The 22,251-nt window shown below is 37.8% G+C and overlaps 1 protein-coding gene across 50 annotated transcripts in view; it reads left to right on the top strand.

Annotated features, from left to right (window-relative positions):
* The window catches only part of TRDN (triadin), a 409,007-nt gene that overhangs the window by 16,263 nt on the left and 370,493 nt on the right, over nt 1–22,251 (top strand). The window lies entirely within an intron of this gene.

A 22,251-nucleotide genomic window follows, 5' to 3' on the forward strand; every position in this document is an offset into this window, starting at 1 on the left:
TCTTCTATGTAATCTGAGCTCTAATGCATCTCTGATACATGACTATAAAATTAAATCCATACTATATTTATCTATGGAATAAGGATAACACATTCAGTGTATAGTTGTTTTTTCCAGATTTAACATGATATTCAGCAATTGTACAATTGTTAACCTCAGGTTTATTATTCATTTATCCACACATTCATTCCTTTTTTTCAAAAATATTAACGAAATGTTAACTATTATAACATGTTCTAGTCACTGGAGGTATGCTTATGGAAAAAAGGAAGAAGAAGAATGCAAAGGAACAGAAGAAATTCCTCCTCTTAATATACTCTGAACAAATTCTCAATTATTGCCCTATTTGAAGATTTTGCAAATGGGAGTGAACATTGTTTTTATTTTGGTTATAGTGCTTAAAGGACATCCTGGTTGTGGGCCAGGGAATTTAAGCAAATTTCCATGTTTAAGATCCTCAACAATACTTTGCTCTACTGAGCAGGCCTAAACACTTTATACTGAGAAGTGCTCACAAAATGTCTGTGGATACGGAGAGAATATTATTTATGGTATGCAAAATAATGGTCCTCAAAAACATCCACTCCCTAATCCCCAGAACCTGTGAACATGTTATTTTACCTGGCAAAAGAGAATCTGCAGGTGTGAGTAAATTACACCTAGAGATGAAGAGATTATTCTATATTAACTGGGTGGGTCTAATCTAATCATATGAGTCCTTAAAAGTGGAGAGTCTTTTCCTGGTTGTGGTCAGAGGAATATGTGATGTCAGGACTTGACCAGCCACCGTTGGCTTTCAAGATGAAGGAAGAGGCCATGAGCCAAGGGATGTGGTAGCCTGCAGAAGGTCAGAAAGTGCAAGGAGATGAATTCTTTCCCTTAGAGTCTCCAGAAAGGAGTGTAGCCCTGAAAATGCCTAGATTTTAGTCCCTGGAGATGCACTGTGGACTTTTGTACCACAGAACCCTAAGATAATAAATTTGTATTATTTTAAGCCACTGAGTTTGTGATAATTTGTTATGGCAGCAGTAGAAACTTAATATGCCAATGTTTGTCTGATATCTGCAACTCTTCCTTGTGCACTAAGAGACAGTTTTTCAGAATCCTCGTAAAAATTTGACATAGAATAACTGCAAAATTTTTCCACCAAAATTTTTTTCAAAGTCACCTTTTTGAATAAATAGGTCTCCCGTTTGTATAGGAAACCTGAGACTAAAAAGGAGTCATCCTGTCAAGGTGACAGAGTTCATTACTGGGACAATTAACATAGATTCATGACTAACTAGGTTGGTCTTTCTGTAGAAATGCATGCTGACTTTTCTTGCAATAGATGGAGTTTCCTAGTCAGTAATAAGTTTCCTTCTAATAATCAGCAAATTTAGAGGGGCACTTCATTTTGGTTCATGTTTTTCAGAAATGGATAATTGAAAATCATAGGGAAGAGGGGCAATATTTATTTCTTCTTAAAAGCTCTAGTTAGTCCGCTTCCCTTCCATTCTATGCTATTTCTGAAACACGAACGGTGACTTTTTCTATAATCAATAGCACTTGCATAGACATGTTTAATTGCCTACGCAGAAAATATGATACGTATTTTCCATACTGTCTTGAAAATTATAAAGTAAACTTCTTTAAAATGTTTTCCTAGTTCTTAAATCAGGACACTTTGCCCTTCTTTGGAATGGGTATCCTTCACCTTTCCAGGTTTGCACACACCAGGAAGCTACGTACATTTTCCACTGGATAAAAGCCTATTAATAGAAAGCTGACACTGCTGCAGTTAAAAAAAAAATTCAGGTCAGAGATTAATTTCATGGAACCCACAGTCGTGTCAGCTAAACATGATCTGTTTGCGGTAGGTGGAAGATGTGAGGTTACTCTGCTTACTGTTCAAACTAAAATAAATATGTCTTCCTTTTATATTCGGATTTTGAAACTTTCCTTCTTTTGTTTGAGACTTTTAACATAACCCTTGCATAAAGTTTCTGCAGATTTTAAACTGCAGATTCTGCAGTTTCTGCAGATTTTAAACTTTGTTGCACAAAGACAACAATCTTTGTGCTGAAACATCTTCTAAATAAAACCCATCAAAGAAAAGAGGTGATCACATCATGGGATTTAAGAAGATGTAAAAAAAGAGGAAATTAAAATTCTTGAAGTAATAAAAGTTAGAAAAGTAAAACTTGGAACTAAGTAAACAAAATTAGATTTCCAGGAAAGCAAAGTTTCCTTAGTTTGACCTGAAGAAACTGAATGTCCATTAAAGGGTTATATCTTTGTTGATAAATATTAAAGGACAGTTTTTAGAAAGGAAAGAAAGCAACTTCAAAGTCAAATTGTAGGTGATAAGAAACCATAAATGTGTAATATTTATACAGAATTTATGCAGTATAAATTCATATGAAAAAATACGAACTATACATGTATTTGGGCTTCCCTAGTGGCTCAGCGGTAAAGAAATCTGTCTTCTGTGCAGGAGGTGCAGGAGGTGTGGGTTCGATCTCTAGGTGGGGAGGTTCCCCTGGAGTGGGCATGGCAACCCACTCTGGTATTCTTGCCTGGGGAACTCCATGAACAGAGGAGCCTGGCAGGCTACAGTCCATGGCGTCTCAAAGAGTTGGACATGATGGAAGCAATTTAGCACGTGCACACGCCCACATGAGTACATGTATTTATCTTGTGATGCAGAGAATAAGATGTGAATTTAAAGTTCTAATCAATATCGAGTTCCTAGACCATATGACACTATGAATAAAGTACTAAGAGAAAGTATTTGGTAACTATATCATAAAAAGTTATGATTTCATGATTGATATTCTTTGATAAATGTATTTACAACATTTATTTAAAATAGTAGCTTAAGGTCAGCAGAAAATAATTGTTTTAGAATAATTTTGTAAGTATACTTTATTTTTCTAAATTTTTCATTTATCTTTGCATCATTATTAAAAGGATCAACCTGAGGTTATTTTAAAAGATAACTAAGTATTGCAATAAACTGTGGAAAATTCTGAAATAGGTGCGAATACCAGGCCACCTGACCTGCCTCTTGAGAAACCTGTATGCAGGTCAGGAAGCAACAGTTAGAACTGGACATGGAACAAAGGACTGGTTCCAAATAGGAAAAGGAGTACGTCAAGGCTGTATATTGCCACCCTGCTTATTTAACTTATATGCAGGGTACATCATGAGAAACACTGGGCTAGAAGAAGCACAAGCTGGAATCAAGATTACCGGGAGAAATATCAGTGACCTCAGATATGCAGATGACACCACCCTTATGGCAGAAAGTGAAGAGGAACTCAAAAGCCTCTTGATGAAAGTGAAAGAGGAGAGTGAAAAAGTTGGCTTAAAGCTCAACATTCAGGAAACGAAGATCATGGCATCTGGTCCCGTCACTTTATGGGAAATAGATGGGGAAACAGTGGAACCAGTGGCAGATTTTATTTTTTTGGGCTCCAAAATCACTGCAGATGGTGATTGCAGCCATGAAATTAAAAGACGCTTACTCCTTGGAAGAAAAGTTATGACCAACCTAGACAGCATATTGAAAAGCAGAGACATTCCTTTGCCAACAAAGGTCTGTCTAGTCAAGGCTATGGTTTTTCCAGTGGTTATGTTTGGATGTGTGAGTTGGACTGTGAAGAAGGCTGAGTGCCGAAGAATTGATGCTTTTAAACTGTGGTGTTGGAGAAGACTCTTGAGAGTCCCTTGGACTGCAAGGAGTTCCAACCAGTCTATTCTGAAGGAGATCAACCCTGGGATTTCTTTGGAGGGAATGATGCTAAAGCTGAAACTCCAATACTTTGGCCCCCTCATGCAAAGAGTTGACTCATTGGAAAAGACTCTGATGCTGGGAGGGATTGGGGGCAGGAGGAGAAGGGGATGACAGAGGATGAGATGGTTGGATGGCATCACCAACTCGATGGACATGAGTCTGAGTGAACTCAGGGAGTTGATGATGGACAGGGAGGCTTGGCGTGCTGCAATTCATGGGGTCACAAAGAGTCAGACACGACTGAGCAACTGAACTGAAGTATTGTCCCATGGTAAAAGTAGTATGTTCTTTGAATGGTGGAGAGTTTGAAGTGATTTATACACACCTAAGCCAGTGCTTCCCAACCTTTGATATGTGTATGAGTCACTTGAGGATCTTATTAAAAGGCTAATTCTGAGTCTGTAAGGATGAGATGAGGCCTAAGAATCTGCATTTCTAACATGCTCCAGTTGACGAGGATTCTGCTTGTATCTGGATCTCGTTTTGCATAAAAAGATCTAGAGCATTTCAAGGAATGATTAAGGAAAAACTCTGCTTTTGGTCTTAGTAACTGATTTTCAGCTAAAGTGAATAAACCAGTGGGTATCCTGGGAGAGAGGACTAGAATGAAGAAGAACATTTTTTAAAACTTGTTTTTCATTCGACTCTTTAAAGGATATGTAGGAGTCTTTATAACAAGAAATGTTCATAATTCTGGGTTACTTGTATGCCATCCAACTCATGTTTATAGTGGTAACTAGTTTAGTTTCTGACAAATCTTTTTTTTTTGGTGGGGGGGGGTTGTTTTTTTTTTTAATTTTTAAAAAATTTTTTTTTATTTTTTTAGTTTTTTATTTTTAAATTTTATTTTATTTTTATTTTTTTAAATGTTAAAATCTTTAATTCTTACATGCATTCCCAAACATGAACCCCCCTCCCACCTCCCTCCCCGTAACATCTCAGTGGGTCATCCCCATGCACCAGCCCCAAGCATGCTGTATCCTGCGTCAGACATAGATTCTGACAAATCTTAAAAAGAGTTTTTTCACTCTTAAATGATATTTCTCTGTTGCTTATGATGACTTCGATTTTGCAAAGGGATACAAATTGCATGAACTTTCATTTAAATGCTTTTGAACACTTAAAAATTAATAATTATTATCAATTTACATTCATTGAATATTATTCGGTATTTGGTTTTAAGCTTCACACTTTCAAAATGATCAAACACATATCTCTTTATAATGCACTGGAGACTGTCTCTATGCTTACCTTTTTAAAAAGTTTCAATCTGAATAAATGAGGTTTTAAGCAGATCAAATAGCTGATTAATAATGTTGATGACATTAATTGATTAATGCTGAAGGAGATTATGTTTGCTCTTTAAGATGATAGGTTTTGAATTCCTTATAATAATTAAGAAACATAGAACTTGGAAAAATATATTTAAATACATTTATTCGTTAAACTGCTAGGAATCTCTAAGTTTATTTCATTTGGAATTAAAAATGATTCCTGGTGTAAATGTAGATTGAGAATTCCTTGGTGTTAATTCTGGCATCACTTGACCATCCGCAAATCATGAGTGTTTTTTTCTAGCACACATGTTTTTGAACCCTAGGAGTCTTAGATTTGTTCACTGTCTAACATTTTCTAATATCTCCTGAAGTGAAGGATGATACAGTTGCCTTTCATACTTATTTTAGGTCACTATTCACCAAATGTATCACTTTTCCTTGTTATTCAGTGCATCTAATTTTATCCTTATGCTGAATTCAGTTATTGATTGTATTTCTGTAATGAGAATGTATATTATAATGATAAAATAGTGAGAATTGTGAGAAAGTAGAGTTGAAACAGTTTTCAAGGTCATTTCAAACAATTTCATGTTGAACTACAAGAGTTATTCATGTTATAAAATTATGTGCCTGGAAACTACTTCTAGTCTTTCTCCTGTCCCTAAGCAGAAATATACTTACACTATAGAAATGTCAAAGAAAATGGATATCCATCTTATGGTTAAATATTTCCATTCAAGTGTACTCAACATTTTTCCTTAGAAAGCTATTTTTATAATATACTCATGTCAAGATGTCCTCACCTAAATCTCTTCTGTTAAGATTTAACACAATTTCCTCTTCTGTTTTTGAACTTGGAAATAGGAGGTCACCATTCTCTTTACAGTGACCCTTTGTCTTTTAGAACACTAATTTTACATTGTTCTAGGCTTTTTACTTAACAATTTGAAAGAGCCAAGAAGAAAAGATGTTTCTCCATATTCTGTACACAGGTTTTCAGTCTTTTAGTCATATTAATTTCTAGCCTATAAATTTCAAGTAATGCTCTTTTTTGAGAATGTACAGATGTGATATTTCAAACATTTATTTACAGATAAAGCAAAGGTACTGACATAAAAAAAAGAACGCCCCCAAACCAATCAAAAAGAATGTCAGCCTTGATGCTGTTTGTGCTTAACTTCTACCAACTTTGTGAATTGAGAATGTTTGATGAAAAGACTGTATAAGGTCAAACAGTCATGGATTTTAAACTCTTGCCCTCCCTTGTACTCACAATGTGATTCATGGTAGCTTTCTGAAATGCAATTTTCTTATCTATGTTAGAAAGGTTATAATGACACTTCATAGGGCATATACAAGCATACCTCATTTTATTGAGCTTCACTTTATTGCTCTTTCTAAATCTGCATTATTATTATTATTTTTTACAAATTGAAGGTTTCTGGCAACTTTGCATCAAATAAGTCTACCAGCAATCAAATAAATCTACCAGCACTTGCTTATGTTTTGTCTCTGTGTCACATTTTGGTAATTCTCACAATATTTCAGATTTTTTTTTTTTACTATTATTATGTTTGTGAAGGTGATTTGTGATCAGTGATCATTGATGTTACTATTGTAATTATTTGGGGGCAACACAATGAGCACACATTTAAGATGGCAAACTTAATTGATAAATATGTGTGCTCTGACTGTTCCACTGATCAGCTGATCCCCAGTCTCTCTCCCTCGCCTCAGCCCTCCCTATTCCCTGAGACTTAACAATATTGAAATTAGGCCAATTAATAATGCAGTGGCCTCTAAGTGTTCAAGTGTGAGGAAGAGTTGCATTTCTCTCACTTTAAATCAAAAGCTGGGAATGATTAAACTTGGTGAGAAGCACACATTAAAGGCCAAGGCAGGTGGAAAGCCAGGCTTCTTGTACCAGTTAGCCAAGTTGTGAATGCAACAGAAAAGTTCTGGAAGGAAAGTAAAAGTGCTACTCCAGTGAATATATGAGTGATTGGAAAGCAAAACAGCCTTATTGCTGATGTGAAAAAAGTTTGTGTGCATAGGATATCAAACTAGCCACAACATTCCTTTAAGCCAAAGCTAGTCCAGAGCAAGGCTCCAACTTTTTTCAATCCTGTGAAGGCTAAGAGAGGTAAGGAAGCTGCAAAAGTCTGAAGCTAGCAGAGATTATTCATCAGGTTTAAGGGAAGAAGCCATCTCCATAAGACAAAAGTACAAGGTGAAGCAGCAAGTGCTGCCTAGAAGCTGCAGGAAGTTATAATATCAAGATCTGGCTAAGATAAATTCATGAAGGTAGCTACACTAAACAACAGATTTTCAGTGTAGCCTAAATAGCCTTCTATTGGAAAAAGATGCCATCTAGCACTTTCATAGCTAGAGAGGGTAAATTAATGCCTGGCTTCAAACCTTCAGAGGACTGGCTGACCCTTATTCGGGGCTGATGCAGCTGTGGTGTGCGCTTAGTGCTGTGCTTAGTCACTCAGTCTTGTCCGGCTCTTTGCGACCCCGTGGACTGTGGCCCGCCAGGCTCCTCTGTCCATAGGGATTCTCCAGGTAAGAATACTGGAGTGGGTTGTCATGCCCTCCTCCAGGGGATCTTCCCAACCCAGGGATCAAACCCAGGTTTCCCACATTGAAGGTGGATTCTGTACCCTCTGAACCACCAGAGAAGCCCATGAATATTGGAGTGGGTAGCCTATCCCTTCTCCAGGGGATCATCCTGACCCAGGAATTGAATCAGGCTCTTCTGCATTGCAGGTAGATTCTTTACCAGCGGAGCTACCAGAGAAGAATAATGCAGCTGGTAACTTTAAATTGAAGCCAATGGTTATTTACTACTTTGAAAACCCTAGGTCCCTTAATAATTATGTTAAACGTAATCTACCTATGCTCTATAAATGGAACAATAAAAGCTGGATGATAGCACATCTGTTACAACATGGTTTATTGGATATTTTAAACCCACTGTTAAAACCTGCTGCTCAGAAAAAAAAAAAAAATTCCTTTCAGATATTACTGTTCATTGACAATGCACCTGGGAACTCAAGAGCGCTGATAGAGATGTAGAAGGAGACTATGTTGTTTTCATCCCTGCTGACAAAACATCCATTCTGAAGCCCATGGATCGAGGAGTCATTTCGAATTTCACATGTTATGATTTAAGAAATATATTTTGTAAGGCTATAGCTGTGAAAGATAGTTGTTCCTCTCATGGATCTGGACAAACTAAATTGAAAACATTTTGGAAAGGATTCACCATTCTAAATGCCATTAAGAATATTTGTGATTCATGGAAAGAGGTCAAAATATCAACATTAACAGGACTTTGGAAGACTTGAGTGCAGCCTCAGTTTGGATGACTTTGAGGGGTTCAAGACTGAGTATAGAAAGTAACTACAGATGCCGTGAAGGGGCAGAACTGGGATTAGGAGCGGAGCCTGAAGGTGGGACTGAGCTGCAATCTCATGACAAAACTCGAATGAAATGAGTTTCTTCTTATGGAAGAGCAAAGAAAGTGTTCTTTTGAGATAGACTCTGTTCCTGGTGAAGATGATGGGAAGATTCTTGAAATGACAACATAGGGTTTAGAATATTACATACACTTAGTTTATAAAGCAGTGCAGGGTTTAAGAAAATTAACTCCAGTTTTGAAAGGAGTTCTACTCTGGGTAAATTTATCAAATAGCATTGCAAGTTATAGAGAAATCATTTGTGAAAGATAGTGCTAACACATTGGGTAAATTTCATTGCTGTGTATTTTACAAAATTGCCACAGTGACTCCAATCTTTATCAACTACCACCCTGGTCAATGAACAGCCGTTAACACTGAGCCAAAACCCTCCACCATTAAAAAGATGATGTCTCGCCAAAGGCTCAGGTGATGATTAACATTTTTTAGCAGTAAAGTATTTTTAAATTAAGGTGTGTATATGGTTTTCTGGACATGATGTGTGTTCAGTCACTCAGTTGTGTCCAACTCTCTGTGACCCTATGGACTGTAGCCCACCAGGCTTCTCGGTCTAAGGGATTTTCCAGGCAAGAATACTGGAATGGGTTGCCATTTCCTTCTCCAGGGAACCTTCCTGACCCAGGGATTGAACCCATGCCTCCTGCATCTGCTGCATGGCAGGTAGATTCTTAAAGCCACCACACTGTAATAGACTTAGTGTAAACATAACTTTTATGTACACTGGGAAAGCAAAAAAAAAAATCACATGACTTGCGCTATTACAGTGGACTAGGACCGAACCTGCAATATCTCTGACATATGCCTGTATATGAAAGTGCCCAGCACCATGTGAAACATACTAGGACAATATAAACATTAGTAAGTAAACATTTATTTTCTCTTATATTGATCAAACATCTTTATGGGAGCTTTGAAGAATCATGCATCTGTGTTGGTGTATGTATAAATCACACACACATGCAATCAATAATATATAAACATTATTTTACCTCTGTTTACTAGATAATAAAGATTATAATATTCCTCTAATTTACAAAAGTTACAAAAGGGTCAGTTGTTTCATTGTTCTTTTTTTTAATTCCTCCTCACATCTTGTGAAAATAATGTAACTTTTGTTCTTCTCAGTCTGATTTTCTTGACTATTCTAAAATTATTGGCATTTTTTTCAGATTCAAAATTTATAGTAAAACCTCTAATTATACATAAAGTTTTTGCATTTGAATTTTCTTCCACATACTAATCTCATTTTAGTATTTCACAAGAATTTTGAATTCCTAAGATAATTTAATTCTTCCAGTTCTAAGAACTTGTACTAATAACTAACATAAATTGCATGTTTCCAGGTTTAATTCAGCTTGGTAGGCCCTTGTGTAACTTTTCTGTTGCTGTGTAACAGAATTACCACAATCAAAGTGACTTAAATTACCATATATTTATTTTCTCACAGTCGCTGTGTTAGGAATCTAATCTGTGTGTAACTTAGTTGGATCTTCTACTTCAGGGTCTATCAAACATGCAGTAAAAGTGTCAACAAAACTTGAAGTCTCCTTTGAAGGTTAAATGGAAGGATCTACTTCCAAACTCACAAGGTTATTGACAGAATTCACTTTTATGACCACAGGACTGGCCTCAATTTCTTGCTGGTTCCTGGAAGACCCTGTTGGCTGGATGTTGCTGTCAGTCTCTAGGGGCTGTTTTTAATTCCTTGCCACATAAGGACTCCCAACATGACCACCACCAAAAAAAAAAATTCTAGGAAAGTCAGGTGTTACACTATTATGTAAGGTAACACTTGATCCTTGGAAGAAAAGCTATGGCAAAGCTAGACAGCATATTAAAAAGCAGAGACATAACTTCACTGCCAAAGTCCATATAGTCAAAACTATGACTTTTCCAGTAGACATGTATGGTTGTGAGAGTTAGACCATAAGGAAGGCTGAGTGCTGAAAAATTGATGCCTTTGAACTGTGGTGCTGGAGAAGACTCTTGAGAGAGAGTCCCTTGGACAGCAAGATCAAACCAGTCAATCCTAAAGGAAATCAACCCTGAATATTCACTAGAAGGACTGATGCTGAAGCTCCAGTAACTTGGCCACCTTATGTGAAAAGCCAACTCATTGGAAAAGACCCTGATGCTGGGAAAGATTGATGGTTGGAAGAGAAGGAGGTGACGCAGGATGAGATGGTTGGATGACATCATCAACTCAATGGATGTCAGTTTGAGCAAACTCTGGGAGTTAGAGAAGGACAGGGAAGCCTGGTGTGCTGCAATTCATGGGGTCACAAAGAGTTGGTCACAACTGAGCAGCTGAACAGCAACAACAATAATGTACACATTCCTTCATTTTACTGCATCCTATTGGTTAGAAGTTAGTCCCAGGTCATGTCTACAGTCCGTAGGAGGTTATGTAAGGACATAACTATCTGAAGATGGATATTACAGAGGCCATCTTAGAATTTGTCTGCTTTAGACTCTAGAATTCAGGATCTGACCTTCAGTTGAATAAGTCAGAAATAAGCCTGTTTATTAATCAGGCTTAGTTGAAAAATTAAATCTTATGAGACTGAGTTAAGACATGAAATATGCTTTTATTTAATTATTTATAAATGCTTTTGCCTTCCCAGGGACCATAATATTTGGATTCAGTTTATTTTAGTCCCTTCCTGCATTTAGGCACTTGGATAATTTAATTAAAAGAAAGTTTACTGCTAGAAATAGGACAAAGGAATTTTCACAGTCCTGAGGGATGTGTCTGAAAATGGGAGATTCTCATGGACTAGGATTTGTACCACTAAAATACAGCTTCTACAGTGACCTAATTGTGACGACTGGCCAGTCTGGTACTGTTAGGTGGGGTGGAATGAACTAGAAAAATTTTCTCTTGCTCTAGTTTTTTCTGGTTATCACATCAGATTGCTCATGGATCATTTCATCAAAAGTTTTGCTTCAACATGAAGATGAAATCAGATTTCCTAGGTGTATTTAAATCCAAGAATCCCACTTGGGTGCTCAGGGGAGCTTAATAATATTTACCTTTCGTCAAATACTATGAAAAGTCTTAGGGACTAGACTTTTAACCTTGTTCCCAGAAAGTCCCTATACTTGTGTGAAAAGAAAAAGTAAGATTTTCCATTCTTGTTATGAATTAACTTCTACTCATTCCTCAAATTTTATCTCAGTTTTCCGTGCCTGTGGTTAAGTCTCCATTGTAGGATCTTATCATGCTTCCCTGTTAGCTCAGATAGTGAAGGATCTGCCTGAAATGAGGAGGCCTGTGTTTGATCCCTGGGTCAGGAAGATCTGCTGGAGAAGGGAATGGCAACCCTCTCCAGTATTCTTGCCTGGAGAATTCCATGGAGAGAGGAGCCTGGCGGGCTACAGTCCATAGGATCTTATAGCATTCATATGTCTTCTCTGTAACTTTTATTATGATTGCAATTGTCCATTTGAATGATTATTTAATAGATGCCTACATTTCTTACTAGTCTTGGCCCAGTGAAGGCAGAGACCATAAGGAAATTTGCTCACCTTTTGATCTCAAGTACCTAGCAAAATGCTTGGTGCATGCGTGTGTGTGTGTGTGTGTGTGTGTGTGTGTGTGTGCGCACATGCTCAGTTGGGTCTGACTCTTAGTAGCCCCATTGACTGTAGCCTGCCAGGCTCTTCTGTCCATGGAATTTTCCAGGTAGTAATCTGGAGTGGGTTGCCATTTTTTCCTCCAGGTGATCTTTCCCACCCAGGGATCGAACCCCAGTCTTTTTGGCAGGCAGTTCTTTACCAGCTGAGCCACCAGGGAAGGCCTTTGACACATAGTTGCTGCGTGAATGCATATGTGAGCATCTGGAACAAGAGTTTTCAGGCTCAAAGCTTTCCCTTTGCCATATAAATGATGTTATCACACCACAGGAAGCAACAGAGTAGCCCTGGTTTGATGCTGAAACCTGTGTTAAGGAGTAAGAGAATTCATCCTGAGAATGGCTCCTGACTATGACTTAGCTATGGTGCTTTTTGATGTAGTCACTTTCAACTTTTTCTTATTTAATATTTTTAATACCTGGCCATTTACCAAGATGCTGTTAGAAATAGCCCTTGTTAAACTTCAGTGTATTTTCGGATACCTTTAACAATTATTACATAGTTTGTTAGATAAAATCAACTAGACAAATAAAAATTAAAGCTGTGTGTAAAACCATTTATATTTATCACTTAACACTTTCTTCTCTGGTCTGCAACATTAATTACATTGACTAAAATTGATTTTTCCATTTTAATTTATTGAAGTAAGTTTTTTCATAATTTCTAGTTTGAATTTTGGTATTTTCTTAAAACTTTATATTTCATCTATCCTTTCAACAATCATGTACTGAGCACTTCTTTTAAAACTAGATACTGTAGAATGTGATAGTGATAGAGATTAATGGGGAGAACAATCAGGAATTTTAATGTAGTATGATGAGAGCAATAACCTTTATATGAGAACGATTAAGATTTATGTATATAATACCATGATAGCATATACATGAAATACCAGCCCATGGGAGTAGAATTACTGGGTCATGTGGTAGTGTTCCTTTTATGTTTTTGAGGAATCTCCATATTGTTTTCTGTAGTGATTGTACCAGTTTGCTTTCCCACATCCTCTCCAACATTTGTTATTTGTAGACTTTTTGATAATATCCATTCTGACAGGTGTGAAGTGATATCTCATTGTTGTTTCAATTTGCATCTTTTCATATGTCTGTTAGCCATCTGTATGTCTTCTTTGAGTAAATGCCTATTTCTAGTCTTTTGCCCATTCTTTGATTGGAGTTGCATGGTTTTTGATATTGAGTTATATGAGCTGTTGTTGTATTTTGGATATTAATTCCTTGTTGGTCATATCATTAGCAAATATTGTCTCCCATTTTGTAGATGGTCTTTGTGTTTTGTCAGTGGTTTTCTCTGGCATGCAAGATTTGTGTTTAACTAGGTCCCGTTTGTTTATTTTTGCTTATATGTCTTTTGCCTTAGGGGACACCAAGAAAATATTGCTACAGTTTATGTCAGAGTGTTCTACATTCTTTTCTAGGCATTTTATGGTTTTAGTTCTTATATTTAGGTCTTTAAAAGAATAATTTTTTAAGACATATTTTTTTCTCTAAGCTTGCTGCCTTGGAGCTTTTTCTGAGAAGTTTTCTAAAGCTGTTGATATTTTCACGTTTTACAAATCATACTTTGATTCTTCATTACTCTGACAATCAAGTACACTAAATGTAAGTTGTGTTAAGAAGGCAGAAAAAGAAGTAACTCTTCACGTATTTTTGAACATCAGTCCACAGATAATGTGTGCACTTAGTTAGAATTGGAAAAATACAAGTATACGGAAATGACCATTCACTATAATGCTTGAAACACAAAGGCAATGAAGACTTGAAGGCCAGATCAAGTGGCTCACCACTGGGTGATGCTCTCCGATGGATTCATTGGTATTTAGTGATGATAACCTAATGGTGAATGTATTTATATATCACTATTGGGCTTTCCCTGACATTTTCATATAAGGCTCTTTTTGATAGTACTTGCAATGAACAAGTAAGATAGAATGGGTATTTTTATCTTGACATTTTTTACAGACAAGAAAACTGAAGCTCAGATTAGTTTCTAACTCAGTAAATAATGATGATAATGATAACACTCATATTTTGAACATTTATGTTGTACCTAATGCTGTGCTAACAACTTGCTAGATATTGTCTCATTTAATCCTTATGACAACTCCATAAGATAGCTACTATTGTTATCATCATTTACACATAAGAAGCATGAACATTGCTGAGGTATAATGACTTGCTTAAGAGCTAATAGCTTATGCTTTTAAATTCTACATTTATCTCAGGCTTCTAAGTTCAACCTCATGTTTTCACTTGCAGTCAGTAAATTTGGGGGTATATATTGACATCTTATTGACACTTACCTCTTTTTAGTATAAGATATTTTGAAAGTATGAACCCAATATATGTCCCTAATGGGTTAGGTGTTTAGAATATAACAGGCTGTCAAGTTGTGGAGCAACTTATCAGTAAATAAGAAAGAGGATTCCCTATTTTCTTAAAAAGTAAAAAATGTTTTTAGGATATAAACCAGAACTTATAATATTGGCAAGTAAACATCTTTTATTGTACTAAAATTTTAGTAAAATATAAGATACGGATTGAGTTTGGTCAGAAAGACAAAATCAAGTTTTATATTTTTCCTAATGGCCTCACAGATAAGACTAAGTCAGGATGTTCATTCCTACTTCCCATTGTGTGCCTATGATCTTAGTTTAGAGTATGTTCACAATTCATGAAAAAAATTGAACTTGGACAGAAATGCAAGCATGTGTTTTTCTATAACATCTTTCTAATTTCTTTTGTGCTGATTATATTTAAAAACCACCATACAGAAAAAAAAATCACAATGAATAGGATTATAGTTGTGATTTCAATAGCCCCATGATCTAACCATTTTGTTATGCATTAGCCTTTGGAATTAAAGAAATCTGAGTCCTAGATACTTGAAATTTAAATAAGAACTGATATTAAATTGAATAATACATCATGAAGTCAAAATTTAATTTTGTATTGCTGCATAATTTTATAAATCTAAATTGCATGCTCATTTTAAATATAATCACTGTCCTTTGGCTAAAATAATAGTATGAAATCATTATTATTGAAGAAATAACATAATGACCAAGTTTTGCCTTTGTTGTTATTTTGAGGTTTTTATCCCAGACAGGGCTGTTGTTACCAGTCTATAGGGCATATGGAAATTGTGAGAGTCTTATGTTGAAAACAGCACTTTCCAAAGTCTGTCTTCATAAGTTCAGGATGAGGGAAGTTTATGGTATGTATTATGAATTTATGGAACTCAGTTTCTCTTTGTTGCCAGCAGCATCTTCATTCTTTTCCCTTCATTTGGCAATAGATTGAGATAGGGTAACTCCTGGAGTTAGCTGAGTTGGGGGAGGCAATGCTGCTGCTGCTGCTGCTGCTGCTGCTGCCAAGTCACTTCAGTCGTGTCCGACTCTGTGCGACCCCATAGACAGCAGCCCACCAGGCTCCCCCGTCCCTGGGATTCTCTAGGTAAGAACATTAGAGTGGGTTGCCGTTTCCTTCTCCAATGCATGGAAGTGAAAAGTGAAAGTGAAGTCGCTCAGTCGTGTCCAACTCTTCAGGACCCCATAGACTGCAGCCCACCAGGCTCCTCCCCGCCATGGGATTTTCCAGGCAAGAGTACTGGAGTGGGGTGCCATTACCTTCTCCAGGGGAAGCAATAGGTTTAATTAAACTTGAACCTTTTCTTTTTATTCAAATTCACCTTGAAAACATTTTCGAATGTACTTTAATGTCATTAGAATATAGACAGTGTCAAAATAGGGACTATATTTCTAGACCTTAGAACCAGTATCTGACATACAGTTGCCTCAGTAGACATAGTTGCCTCATTATTATTCTTGATGTTCTAGATAAAGCTGATATAACTAAGTCTAACTGTCTGGGTTCTGGTCTTGACACCACTGTTTTCCAGTTGTTGTTTAGTCACTAAGTCAAGTCTGACTCTTTGTGACCCCCTGAACTGCAACACACCAGGCTTTCCTATCCTTCATTATCTCCTGGAGTTTTCTCAACTCATGTCCACTGAGGCGGTGATGCCATCCAACCATCTCATCCTTTGACGCCCTCTTCTCCTGCTGTCAGTCTTTCCCAGTATCAGGATCACTTCCAATGAGTCAGCTCTTTGCATCAGGTAGCCAAACTATTGGAACTTCAGCATCAGTCCTTGCAATGAATATTCTGGGTTGAGTTCCTTTAGGATTGACTTGTTTGATCTCCTTGCTGTTCAAGGGACTCTAAGTCTTCTCCAACAATGAGTTCAAAAGCATCAATTCTTTAGCACTCAGCCTTCTCTATGGTCCAACTCTCACATCCGGTACATGACTACTGGAAAAACCAAAGTTTTGATTATATAGACCTTTATCGACAAAGCAATGTCTTTGCTTTTTAATATGCTATCTAGGATTGTCATAGGTTTTCTTCCAAGGAGCATGTGTCTTTTAATTGTGTGACTGCAGTCAACATCTGCAGTGATTTGGGAGCCCAAGAAAATAAAATCTGTCACTGTTTCCATTGTTTCCCCATCTATTTGCCATGAAGTAATGGGACTGGATGCCATGATCTTCATTTTTTGAATGTTGAGTTTTAAGCCAGCTTTTTCACTCTCCTCTTTCACCCTCTTTAGTTCCTCTTTGTTTTTGCCATGAGAGTGGTATTGTCTGCATATATGAGGTTGTTATTTCTCCCTGCAGTCTTGATTATACCTATGAGTCATCCAGCCTGCCATTTCACATGATGCCTCTTGACGAAAGTGAAAGAGGAGAGTGAAAAAGTTGGCTTAAAGCTCAACGTTCAGAAAACTAAGATCATGGCATCTGGTCCCATCACTTCATGGCAAATAGATGGGGAAACAGTGGAAACAGTGGGAGACTTTATTTTTGGGGGCTCCAAAATCACTGCAGATGGTGACTGCAGCCATGAAATTAAAAGACATGTACTCCTTGGAAGAAAAGTTATGACCAACCTAGATAGCATATTAAAAAGCAGAGACATTACTTGCCAACAAAGGTCCGTCTAGTCAAGGCTATGGTTTTTCCAGTAGTCATGTATGGATGTGAGAGTTGGACTGTGAAGAAAGCTGAGCACTGAAGAATTGATGCTTTTGAACTGTGATGTTGGAGAAGACTCTTGAGAGTCCCTTGGACTGCAAGGAGATCCAACCAGTCCATTCTGAAGGAGATCAGCCCTGGGATTTCATTCGAAAGAATGATGCTAAAGCTGAAACTCCAATACTCTGGCCACCTCACGCGAAGAGGTGACTCATTGGAAAAGACTCTGATGCTGGGAGGGATTGTGGGCAGGAGGAGAAGGGGACGACAGAGGATGAGATGGCTGGATGGTTTCACTGACTCGATGGACGTGAGTCTGAGTGAACTCCGGGAGTTGGTGATGGACAAGGAGGCCTGGCATGCTGCGATTCATGGGGTCGCAAAGAGTCAGACACGACTGAGCGACTGAACTGAACTGAACTCCACATATAAGTTAAATAAGCAGGGTAACAATATACAGCCTTAAAGTACTCCTTTCCTACTTTTGAACCAGTCCATTGTTTCATGTCCAGTTCTATCTGTTGCTTCTTGGCCTGCATACAGGTTTCTCAGGAAACAGGTAAGGTGGTCTCGCATTTCCATCTCTTTAAGAATTTTCCACTGTTCGTGGTGATCCACACAGTCAAAGGCTTTAGCAGATGTGTTCTTGGAATTTCCTTGCTTTTTCTATGATTCAGTGAATGTTGACAATTTAATCTCTGGTTCCTCTGACTTTTCTCAATTCAGCTTATACATCAGGAACTTCTCTAGTACTTTTCACAAAATCTCTCTGAGCATCAGTTTCTCTTCTTTCAAGTGAGAGTGGGATTAGCTTCCCGTTCTCCCTCAGGAAGATCAGTTGATATGAATGATATGAATTTGCTTTATAAATTCTGAAATGATGTACAACATATGATATTCCTAGCCCAACAAACCAATGAAAACTTTCTGGATGGTTATTTATTATCTACTGACCTACAGTTCCTCTGTCCATATTGGCCAAGATGGTGACTGCCACAGGTTCTGCCCTGCAGAAGAATACCTGGTCAAAGAAAGAAGAAAGGGTATTGTCAACTAAGAAACAAAGAAGGCTGCACATAGGAAATATTTATTTGGGGGGTCTTAGGAATCACAATTTGGAAGACATAGATTGGGTAAAACCAAGAGTATTCTAGGGAAGAGAAAGAGACAGGGGTTTATAAAAGCAAAAGTTACCAAGTTGTTAAAGTTGTCTGATAAGAACTAGGATTGACTCTGATGCAAGAAGGGAAATATTTGTCCTTAAGGGATAGATTGTTATGAGTGACGTAGGGTAACTGTCCACGAGTATCTGGAACACTGGGCAGATGTCCTGGATTCCTACTTTAAGACTGTAAGTGAACAATGTTTAGATTCCATTTAGGCTGAGATGTGTGTAAGTAACACCCTTTCTCAACAGCCTCCTGGCTCATTTTTAGGGAGCTCTCTTACTAGTACCAACTCCGTTTTCGTTTCCCTTTCACAGTATAAATCTAGTGTGTTCTCTCTTCAGCAGGCCCTGAGCTCTGGTGTAGCCATTGTGAAGGCTTAGAAAGGACAGTTCTTTTGTTTAGTACAAATGAGTCATTTAGAGTATCTGGAGCCCTGACCAAGACCTCCATTCTTGGATTCTCTTACACTTGACTTAGTGTTGAAGAAACATAGTGCCTGCCATGATGAAACCTGCTTGCTAAGGTACAGAAAGGACTGCAACCTTATTCTTAAATCCCGGTGGCTAGGCATGTATCACGCATGGGTGAGCAAAAGGTGTCAATGGTAGCATAACAAAGCATTATGTTGTTCTTAAAGAGCTGATCAGTGTTGGTCCTTAGAAGTCAGAGTTGCCAATGGCAACACATTTTCTTATTTATAAAATGAGAATTCTGTCTCCACTATACATCTAGGAAATAATATAATTTTTGCACTAAGATCTTTATTGAAAATCTATATGCAAATACTTAATATCTATCATCTCAAATTTGGTTGTGCTATACTTCAAATAGTCTTTCTTGGCCTGTCTTGTATACTAATGCAGATAAGTTTGTCAAGTATGGTTAGTAGAGAGAGTAAGGAAAGGGTAAGGAGTCAAGTGGATGTAGCACAGTTTTCTAAAAAATATTTTCATATTTGGAAAGTTTCAGTTGTGTTGAGTTATTCAACCGATAAGTTGAATTTCAGTAAGTGGTATCCAATAGATACCACTGAAAAGTCTGCTCTCCAGAGTTTATATTTAGAAAGCAAAAAAAAAGAATGGGGGGCGGGGCACCAGAGTGAGTTCTGTACTTAGGAACACTTCTCAACAATACTTCTAATTATCTGTGAATGTGTTGGTAGTTGCTCTCTGTTCCTCAGCCATCTTCTTCACTATGAGTTCTTAATATTTTAACATAAAGCTCTGAATTTTCTTCTCATCTCTGTATGTATATCTCCACCTAAACAAGACTCAGGACCCAGAAAAGCTGAGAACAGCTACCACCCGCCTGTCCCCCAAAACTTTTCTTCTACCCCTCCTTCATTTTCCTATAACAAAACTCCTTGCCCTCTCCTTAGCCCCCACTGCCAGGACTGTTCACTGTTCACTTCACTGTTGGCCCGCTTAGCCCTCCTTTCTGATCCTAAATCCCTTTGCTTCACATCCTCCACCCAGGTGCCGCTCCCAGAAGAGCACTGCACCATTCTGGGCTCTTTCTCCTGAAGAGCTGCAGGCAGTGGCTGAGATTAAGCTGAGTTCCTCCTACAGACCCTCTGTGGGCTTAGGGAAAGGGACCACGCTGTTTCCTGATATGATAACAGGCTTCATACACTGTGATAATCCCAAGGAGCAGAGACCAAATGTACCCTTGGAGCAAGGACTTGGGACTGAGAACACAAAGGACGCAGAGGGTTAAATTCTCTCCTGTGTCACATAAATTTGGAGCATCTCCTATGTAACAGGCTCTGTGAGGCATTCGATATTCAGGTTAGTGCAATAATTCACTAACACTCTTTCAGAACTGGTCATTGCTCTGGGTATCAGAAGTAGACAATTGAGTTGTGAGAGGCTTCAGGGAGCTTACATTCTAGCTGGAGACCCACAGGCAGCTGCAGCATAATGTGATGCATCTGTGCTCAATCTCTCAGTCATGTCCAACTTTTCGTGACCCAGAGGACTGTAGCCTGCCAGGCTCCTCTCTTCTTGGAATTTTTCAGGCAGCAATTCTAGAGCAGGTTGCCATGCTCCAGGGGATGTTCTCAACCGAGGGATTGAACTTACATCTCCTGAGTCTCCTGCATTGGCAGGCAGATTCTTTTCCACAGAGCCACCTGTAAAGTCCTCTAGGTCTTAGATAAATGTATGGAGCAGGTGGTCTGAAAGCATCACGGAGAGACATTTTTAAGTCACCCTGGAGATTTATATCTAAGACTTTCGAAAGATCTGAGGCTTAAGCTGACTAAGACTTGCTCCCATTTCTCATGTAGATAATATACAAACATATTAAAAAGCATGAGGATGTCTATGGTTTTATTTGTATAACAATTCAGCTGCATAATATTAGAAAGGTTTTGATGGGCATACTGAGACCATAACCAAACTTCATAACATGCTTTAATTAAAATGGGGAAATACATTTGTGCTCCAAATAACCACCTTATGAAAAAATCCTTCGGGACCTAATGCCTGTTTGGAATAAAGAATAGCACCAAATTGTGGCAGAGATTAACAAAAACTGCAGTACTGTGCTTTTTGTAATTGGCGGCGAATGCATTAAAAACATTATGAGTTTTTCATATGAATGAAAATGCATGATTTTACCCATTATGCATTCTGAACATTGGTTGGAGAAATACATTCTGAGTTGTTTACATCTGCTGGCCTTATTTTAATGGTAGTTATGAATGAGTTGAACATCAGTTGTATACTTTGCAATGTAAAGTCTCTTTAAAGAGATGAACCTCTGAGCCTCCAGGGCTTACATTCTCAGTTATATACCCCAATTATTATATACATGAAAAAGCAGCTTAATCTTTGTATTTCAGAACACCATGTACAGAGCTAAAAGAATGAATGGATGGAGCTAAAGTAATTTTCCTCCTAAGAGAGACATTTTAAGAAGCCATATTTTTATGGAAGCATATTTATCACTATTATCAGCAATACATTAAGGTAGGGGAGGTTAGTGATAGAGGGAAAGGAGTAAGTTATTGTGCCTGACACTGTGCTAAAAATTTATTCTTGACAGTCTTCTGAGGATTTTAATGATCTCAGTTTTATACGTGAACACTAGGGTACAGTTAGTAGTAAAGAGAAAAGCCAGGATTCAAACTTCAAACCCAGTACTAAACCCTACTTTATGTCACTGTGTCATATGCCTCCCCTATACCTAACTAGTCTTTTTAAATGTTAGCTTAAAGTATTTCCTGATTTTAAAACCACTTTATACACACCACACACACACACACACACACACACACACAAATGTTTTTAATTTTATTTATTTACTTCTGGCTATGCTGGTTCTTTGTTGCTGCACGCAGTCTTTCTTTAATGTTGGTGAATGGAGACTGCTCTCGAGTTGCGGTGCAGTCCCTTCTCTTGTTGCGGAGCACAGGCTCAAGAGTCTGCCACCTCAGTAGCTGCAGTACATGGACTTAGTTGCCCTGAGGCATGTGGAATCTCCCCAGATCAGGGATCAAACCTGTGTCCCCCGCATTGGCAGGCAGATTCTTAACCATTGGACCACCAGGGAAGTAACCACTTAGCATATATTTTTAAGTTCTTACTTTATCTGTTACTCTCCCCCAAGAGCAGGGATTGGAAGATTCTTTCTGTAAAGGGCCAGACAGTAAGTATTTTAGATGTGGTGGGCCAAATGATCTAGGTGGCAACTACTCCATTCTGCTACCTTAGCAGGAAATCATAGAAACAGACAAAAAATGAGTTATAAACAAATGAGTGTGATTGTTTTCCAATAAAACTGAGTCCTGAAGAGAGAGTAAGAGGTAAGATGGACAACTGGATGAAGTCATTTCAGTCTTAGGCTGCAGACCACT

Source organism: Ovis canadensis, chromosome 8 (assembly GCF_042477335.2).
Source record: "Ovis canadensis isolate MfBH-ARS-UI-01 breed Bighorn chromosome 8, ARS-UI_OviCan_v2, whole genome shotgun sequence".
NCBI lineage: Eukaryota > Metazoa > Chordata > Mammalia > Artiodactyla > Bovidae > Ovis > Ovis canadensis.